Source organism: Anser cygnoides, chromosome 5 (assembly GCF_040182565.1).
Source record: "Anser cygnoides isolate HZ-2024a breed goose chromosome 5, Taihu_goose_T2T_genome, whole genome shotgun sequence".
Classification (NCBI taxonomy): Eukaryota; Metazoa; Chordata; class Aves; order Anseriformes; family Anatidae; genus Anser; species Anser cygnoides.
Window position 1 is genome coordinate 33,580,280 of NC_089877.1, and position 8,559 is coordinate 33,588,838.

General features: G+C 46.3%; 1 long non-coding RNA gene across 1 annotated transcript; it reads left to right on the forward strand.

Annotated features, from left to right (window-relative positions):
• The first annotated feature begins 966 nt into the window (after window positions 1-966).
• On the forward strand, window positions 967-4,361 carry LOC106043239 (uncharacterized). The gene is made up of 3 exons (XR_001211578.3): window positions 967-1,055; window positions 2,796-2,927; window positions 3,842-4,361. It is a non-coding gene; the product is annotated as an uncharacterized lncRNA (long non-coding RNA).
• The last annotated feature ends 4,198 nt before the right edge of the window (window positions 4,362-8,559 follow it).

Genomic DNA, 8,559 nt, shown 5'->3' on the forward strand with positions numbered 1-8,559 from the left:
TAACTTTATCAGATGCTGTTAAACCCAGTGAAGGGGCCACTGAATTCTCCATCAGTGGATGACAATTCAGACCAGGTTCCTGTGGCCTCAAGCTTATTCTCCTTGAATTTGGTGCTGCTTGGAGGTGTTTTGGATGCATAGCTGCTGTGGTTTAACCTGGCTGGCAGCTAAACACCACACAGCTGTTCACTCACCCTCCCCCCTCCCTCTCTGGGATGCGGGAGAAAAATGGGAAAGTGAGGCCTGTGAGTTGAGATAAAGACAGTTTATTAAGACAGGAAAATAATAATAACAATAATAGTGATAATGATAATAGTATTAACAATAATAATGTGTACGAAACAAGTGATGCACAATGCAATTGCTCACCACCCGCTGACCGATGCCCAGCCTATTCCCGAGCAGCCGGCCCCCCCACCCCGGCCAGCCACCCCTATATATTGTTTAGCATGACGTCAGATGGTATGGAATACCCCTTTGGCCAGTTTGGGTCAGCTGTCCTGGGTCTGTCCCCTCCCAGCTCCTGCTGCACCCCCAGCCTGCTCGCTGGCAGGACAGAGCGAGAAGCTGAGAAGTCCTTGGCTTGGTGTAAGATCTGCTCTGCAACAATTAAAACATCAGCACGTTATCAGCGCTCTTCTCATCCTAATCCAAAACATAGCACCCTACCAGCTACTATGAGGGAAAATTAACTCTGTCCTAACTGGAACCAGGACAATAGCTTTAAAGATTGGTATCTCCTCTTGCTAAAGGACCCACTACAGCCTAAGCAGCAGCAGTGCAAGGTATTACATGCTGCTCTTCTAATGTTCCTTCATGTGGAGGAGTAGCTAGCAGTGTGTTTCTACTAAACCCATCAAAAAAGATGCAGGCAGTCCTTATGTGTGAATCAATAGTCATTGGCAGCAAGGCAGAAACCAACAGAGTCGTCATAATCAAGATGGGTGATATCATAGATGGCAGTGACTTTTGGTCAGCACATGTTGGGTGATGACCTGGAAAGATGCCACAAGTCATATCCAGTTCCTTGATCCAGTGTATGTGGTAGTGTTCAGGTGAGGCTTCTTGATTAAGCATGCATTAATTCTTGATTAAACATGCTTCTGAAAGTTACTTTAATGGGTTGTGAGTGTGGGGGTAACACCTAATGCTCAGTACCTCTCACTCTGAGTGCATAGAGACCCTTGCCACCCTGATGCCATATGCATATTCACATGGAAAACTCACTATTTTTTTTTTCTGGGACACAGTGGCCTCCAAAGAAATTGTAGCTATGTACCAAAGTAGTTTAACAGGGACAAATAGTGGGGCTTAGTGTCACAAGCCTGCTCTGAATAACAGGTGATATTTGATGGCCCTTGTTATGCAGGAGGTGGTAATTTCTGCCCACTGAATCTGTCTACAGACCAAGCTTTCTTGTGTTTGCTATCACTTTCATGCCTCCCTTTGCAAATGGGGAGGTAAAATGTCAGAAGCCTTCTAGGACAGGGACTAGGGATGAAACTGAACTACCTGCAATCTGGTTCTGTGATGTTGCTGTGTCTGAAACCCTGCTCCATCTGTAGGAAAGGGGCAAGAAAGGGCCACAAAACAGCTGGGGACGTGGGGCAGTGGCTGTGTCAGGAGGCACTAAGCAGAGGAGGGAAACAGCTGTCAGGGGGCATGTGATGGGTCCCTAAAATGAAGAAAGCAGGGCAGGGAATGACCCCTTGGTATTTCTTGTAGCTCATGAATGTGGAAGCACAAAATGAGATTACCAGCCGATGATTTTAAAACAAGCAGAACTTTCTTGTTTAAATAAGTATGATTACATTCTGGAACCTACTGCAGTAAGCTGTTACAGGTGCCACACTCTTAAATGGATTAAAACAAAAGAAATGACTGAGCTCCTCTTAGGTTTACCCCCTTCCCTACTTCACCTTCCTGTGTCTCTTCTCTCCTTGCTGATTTTGCAGTCAGTTTTCCAGCTGAAGCAGTGTATGAGATCTCCCTAGGGGCTTGTCCTCACCTCAGCAGAGGGCAGGTGTGTCCCTGGGGATGGAGAGGTCTCTTTGGAGCCTGAGCCAGTGCTCTCTGAGGACTGAGGGGCTTTGGGTTGAGCCCTTTGGATCACCATGGCTTTGTGTCCTCTGGCATGTTGCAGCAGAGGAAGGAATGAGAGACACCTCTGGAGAACAGAGCTGTGTCCAGAAGGGTCGCCATCCTGTATTGTTGGGTTTTGGTGGTAGTTCAATCTGAATCAGTGGCTACTTCCTCTTTCCAGGCTGAGCAAGCAAAAAGGTCAAAGATCAAATCAGGTTATTATATAAGCAGTAAAATAAAAGAAACGTACTGAGGGGGTTTATACTCTGAAGGCCAGTGTTCTTGTATAACAATCTTTGTCCTTGGGTTCCTGGTCTTGATTTTGGAGAGCTCAGCTACTGGGAACCTCAGACCCTGGCCCAATGTTAATCTCCACATCAAAAGCAGAGACAGCTCTCTGTACCTGGACTGGTCTCCATGATGCAGAGATCTTAAAAAGGACCTGCTGGGACTTTTGGCCCCATGCCGATCACGCTGGCTCCTGCTTCTCCCCATCCATATGCAGTGCATTTGGCTGTTGCATCCTACTGAGAAGAGGTTGTCTCAGGAAGGGGGACGGATCTATAAAAACAATAGCACTACCCCAGTGCAGTTGCTGCATTTAGACTATTTTTAATTCACTTTTTTGTTCTAGTCCAGTAAGTGCACTTACTTGACTAGCTCTTTCAGTTGCTCTTACACTGCCCCATCTTCTTTCCCCATGCCTTTTCTAGACTTTTCCTTCCTGCTGCCTTGCTGCTATTCACTTTTTCTCCCTCCTCCATGCCATCTACTGCAGTGACTGGGTGAGGCACTTGTGAGAACAGGCTCTGCCAAAGACGAGACTTGGGAAATTGCAGTTACTGGTAATGTATGACCTTGGACTGCTGTGATGAGAAGAGACTGTTCAGTTAGCTCAGTGACATTTTCTAAGTAGGCAGTAAATAAATATTTAACCTGAATTATACCTTTATTGCTTCTGTCTGTCCAGACATATATGATAACGCAGGAAACCACTAGAATAAACAAGCGCCGCCCATTTCTTTGGTGCATCACCACCCACATGCCTCTAACCACATGCAGCTGTAGGCTGCTCATCTTCACAAGAAGTTCTCCTCCCCTCACCACCTACAATGCTTCTCAGTCCACTAACTTGACCACTGCATTGTGCCCATGGCATTACAGAAGCTGTAGCTGTGGGCAGCGGTATTACCTTGAGGTCATGGTCAAGTTCTTGGCATCTGGTGATGCAGAGCTAGGCTGGAGCGTGACAGAGGAACTGAAAGTGTGCTGCAGACACTCATTTATGGTAAGCGAGAAGCTTGCTGAAAAAGGTGGATGGTCTGTGAGTCAACCGTTTTACCTGCTGCCCTGGTTCCTTGAGGGTGATGTGTCACATGCTGGTGACTCCTGGCTGTGCGGGAAGGGCTGCAGCCTTCTTCCCTGTAGGGATAGGAGCAGGAGACTCCACACAGGGACACCTGTGGGTCTTCTCCCACTGCTTGCCCTTCTACCTGGGGGCCCCAGGGAGCTGCCAGCAGGCAGGGCAGTACCCAAACACGTCTCCTGCCCCTCACCTGGTCGCGATGCTCACCTCCAGGACTGCACACAGCAGCGTTGCAGGGCATGGTGCATCCTGCTGACATTGCCTTCTGGCGCCCAGGAGCCCAGAAATGGTGATGTATGTACAGAGGAGCAGCTGTTGTGCGGTCACTTATTCTGCTCTAGCACCTTAGCTCTACCTGCAAAGAGGACACTCAAGCTTTTCTTTTTTTTGCAGAGCTGCAGAAACACAGCTGGCTCAGCTGGGGCCCATCAGAGTGCACTTCTGTTGACTCGAGATTATTCTTTTAGCAGATTTCCGTTGGAGCTGCTTACAAAAGTGGGAATTGCTGGGTTAATCTTCATAAAAGATAGAAAAGTTGGCAGCAGAAGGAATTTTTGAAAAAGCAAATTAAAGGGGAGGAAAGAAGCGGGTGTGAAGTAAATTATTTGCACTGGAGTGTTTTCCTTTCTGACCAGCAGAGAATGTAGGGGTATTTCCTGGGGAGAAGAATGTCACATTTAGAGGTGTCCTTCCTTTGCTAAGAGAGGTGAAAATCCCTAGCAGTTAAACATTTCCAGCTCAGACATGCCCATTACTGGCAGAAGAGACTCGGTGATTAGCATTCACTAGCCCTTTGGGCTTCGGTTTTGGTTCCCACATACATTTAACTTGCCATGAAGAACAAAGTTGCAGTACAAACGATGTAGGAAGTTTTTTCCAGATCGTGTTATTGTTTCACGTGTGCCTGAGTAATTCCTGTGAAGAAGGAAACATGAACTAATATAACATATTTATCACACGGCTCAGAGAATGTTGTGGCCATTGCCAGAGGAGGTTTCTCCTCATAAGTCTGCCTACTGGATTTTCGCGTGAGAAAAGGTTTTCTAGGTTGTGGCTTGGTTCACCACCCCCTTGCCCATTCTTGGGAGCAGCTGAGCTGCAGTGAGCCCTAGGGAGAAGAGAGCACCACACTGCTCTTGAGACAGCCTGAGTGTCTCCATACTACTGCAGGAGCCTTGGTCTAAGGGGGTGAAGCTGATGCAACACTTCTGCAGAGAAAGGGTCAGAAACATCTGAAATGAAAGCAAAACACTGGGTCTCTACGGTAATCTCCTGAGTCTGAGCAGCTAGGTCAGGGCATGGCACTTCTGGTAGGCTCTTCAAATCTCATAGACCCCTAGCTGTTTGCTATGTCTCTCCATCCCTTATGGCACAAGAAGCTTTTTTTTTTCTCCTTCCCCTGTCATTATAACAACATTCAACTCAGAACTGCCTTAAGGACCTGGAGGAAGTGATATATGGAGGTTTTTGGGTAGTCTCCCAGATGTGGCTGATATGCTTATTAGAAGAGGGCAGATGTGTATCTGAAGAGGGTTTTCAGGTCTTTTGGCTGTAGCCAGTTGCTCTTTCTGGTGGTTTTGAATAAACCTACACCCAGCTTAGTTTCAAGCCGAATTTGAAAACCAAAAAAAAAGTGCAAAATACTGTTTTTCTAGCAAGAAGGTTCCTTATGTTCCTAGATAACTCATGTCTGGCAGTGAGGCAATGGGTTTGTGAATATCAGGAGTCTTGAGACTCCTGGTACAGGTGGCCCTGTGCAATCTGGAATGACAGTAAGAGAAGTCTCTTACATGAGGTCTCCAGTACTTCTGACCTTCTGACTCCCCTTTGAGCGAAGAGTGTTGTGAGAGCAGTTTTTACTCTCAGATCTAGAAAACATAGCCTCTGGCATGAGCACCTCTGCGGTGAGTGTGACTGTGCTCCAAAACCTGAAAAGTTTCTGTTGAGCGTATTGAGGTGTCTTATTTTAAAACTGCCTTCTCAATTGGATGCATTCAGCAGCGTGCTGCATAACCTGCAAAGCTTCTGTCCATGTCTGAGCGTCCCTTGGACTGAGGTGCTCTGAGAGCTGAGCTTGTGACTGTGCCCATTTTAATCAGCCTTTGCTCCGTTACGTTTCTCTCATTAATCCTTCAGTGCAACTAACCTCTGCCATAGGTGAACTTTTTCCTTTTCCCCTTGTTGCACAGCTGGGTTCCACTTTGCGTCCACTCTAATTATTGGTGAAATACAGCATCTTTATGATGCCCTGGTAGTCCAGAGACTCTAGTCTGGGGCAGGAAATTCCCATCATTAAGGGTTTGTGGAGCTCTCTCTCTCCAGAAAATGACATTTACTAATTACATCATTTTGATGTATATGATACCCAAACCAAACATGTTATAAATTAGCAAAAGCTCATTTGTTTCATGAAAAGTATTGTTCTTCTTTTATTCAATGACCTTTTTGTTCCTCTACATCCTGGACCAATCAAGTGCCGGTGCAGGAGCTGACTTCTGAGCACAGACAATAGCTTATTCCGTCTATTCTGTTCAGACGACTGTAGGAATAGGCAGTCACTTTGTCATGTGGAGACTGGAGGTTGTATAAAACCCTTTTTCCCACCATTTAGAGAGAGTCTGAATCCTGAGAGGAAAACCCTGTCATAATAATAATAATAATCCAGAAGCTGGAGCCCATTGAAGTTTTCTCAGCTTTCTGATTTGGGTGCGGTTGGAATGCAGCCCTCCCCGGCTGAGTACAGTTTAATTTTTAGAGCTGTAGCGTAGGTTGGTTTTTCTCTGTTTCTAGCAGCAGGTTGCTTTTTTTTTTTCCTGATGAACTTTATATGCAGTTTTTACGGCAAAACTCCAGCGCTTGCTGGTATAACAACGCCAGGGGTTGCTTGGTACGACCACACTGATTTAGCTTCCGAAGCTTCTGCCTCGCCTGTGCGCTTGTTGGGCAGCCCAGCAGGACAGTCCTGGGCTGGACTGGCTGCCCTGGAGGGATGGAGGAACCAGGGTGACAGGGGAACCATTGCTGCGGCGAGGTCCTAAGGTGTCCTCTGCAAGCGGCCTCAACCAGCGCAACCAGGAGACTGGGGCAGGGGAGCAGGGCTGGCAGCTTGGGAGCGGGGACGGAGGGAGGAGGCAGCAGAGGAAGGAGGAGGACTAAGACCCTCCCTAAATCCCAGGAACTGCGGCAGCTCTCCAGTGCCACCGGTATCCACATAGGAAGCCCCGAGATGTGACCTGAGAGGCATTACACGTGTGCAGCGGGGTTAGGAGAGGGCTGAAAGCCCTGCCTAGCATCATTCATATATTTGAGTGGTCATGCAATACTGTTCTTCCTACCAGCCCTTTTGGAAGCCAGTGTGTACCATTCACAACAAGTGTTTATCTTCTAGCTTTAAAGACAGACGTCAGAATATTTCCCTCCTTATTCATGCTCCATCTTTTCTCACAGCCCAATTATTCATGACATCATCACCTTTTCCTCCTCAGCCCCAGACACAGTGTTTCTGTGGCTACAATTTCCTGGACAAGAATTTCCAGTTTGCATTGTTGGGGGGGGGGAAACACATACACACACACACATGAAAAAAAGGTTGTTTCGTGTGGAAACATTAAATGAGAAACACAGCCATGGAAAAGTCAGATGCGCGCGCACATGCAGAGCAACAACAACAACAACCACCAAGGTTATTATAATTAATTTAAAATCTGTTTAGAAAAGGGTTCCTTTTATGTTGGACTGGCTCTTTAAGTGGCTCAAGAAGTATGAAAAACAGGAAATCAAACTGCCTCATTAGGAATTGACTCTGCTCAGTAATTAGAGGCTAGAAAACAAAACAAGGAAAAGCAGGTGGCGAGTGAGCCCCAAGCAGGCAGCTATTGTACCGTGGCAATGTTCTGCAGGCTAACAGCGTTATTTTCTCAGAAAAGTGTTACTTCCATGGAGAAATGATGATGAGAATCATCCAAAGTTAAATGGGAAAGCACTGCTTTATCAAACTCGATGCCGCAGCAGCTAGATTGCCTCGGTCTGGAGCTTAATTTGTAATTAGGCAGGATTTTGCTGTGCTTAAAAAGACAACTCTGTTCTCCAGCATCGGCTGCTCGGCCACGAAAATCACGTTAAAAGTAATTAGCGAGTGATAGCATATTTTGCTGATACAATCAGATGTGATAGCCCCAGACATTAATATCAATTATATTTTCTAACAATAACCTTTGCTGAGCAAATGTTGCCAGTGATTTCCAGCAAATAGCTGTTTATGCTTTAGTCATGATAGTGCTGTTGTAAGGGTTTGCTTTCTTTCCAGGTTTATGCCTCCGGTTTTACAGGAATGTTCTTTTTGCAGAAAACTTGCATGTGAAGGCCGTGCACGATCATTTGCCAAAACCAAATGTGCATGATCCATCTTTGTGCCCGAGGTGGGTGCCTGCTCTGCCCGGTGGTGGGGGGACTTTCTGACTCATCCCACCGTGCCCTTGTAAGGCACATGTCATGAAAGGCAAACACTTGTGGGGAGCAGAGACAGATCTTTATGGATCTGTAAAATAAATTTGTAAACAAATCTTTTCCCAAGAGTTAAGCAAATAGATGTAAAAAAAAAAAAAACTAGCAAAAAACGACAGACATCATCAAACCATTTTTGTGTGCAGAATAATAATGAAGGAAATGGCTTTCTTCGCACAGCTCTGCCGTAGGCAGAAAATAGAAGCTACTTTTGTTGTATGCGCTTTTTCAGTGGGAATTTTAGTGCAGGTCTCTAAAAACAACAAATACCAGCCGATGATAAAGCGTGAGTATTTGCCTACTGTTTACTGCTGATATCCTGTCAGGATATGGTGCAGCTTGGTGAGTGTGTGTTGACTCAGGATGGGCCTGGTGACTTTGTGCGAAGTCCTCATGGAATCATTTAGGCTGGAAAAGACCCTTAAGATCACAAAGTCCAACAATTAACCAAACACTACCAAGTCCACCACTGAACCATGTCCCTAAGCACCATGTCCACACGTCTCTTAGATACCTCTGGGGATGGGGGGGTATTTAAGAGGGACCCGCCTCAGCGTATGCCCAGGCTCCATGCTTGAGTTACCATTAAGGGCTTTCTTTCTCCTGGC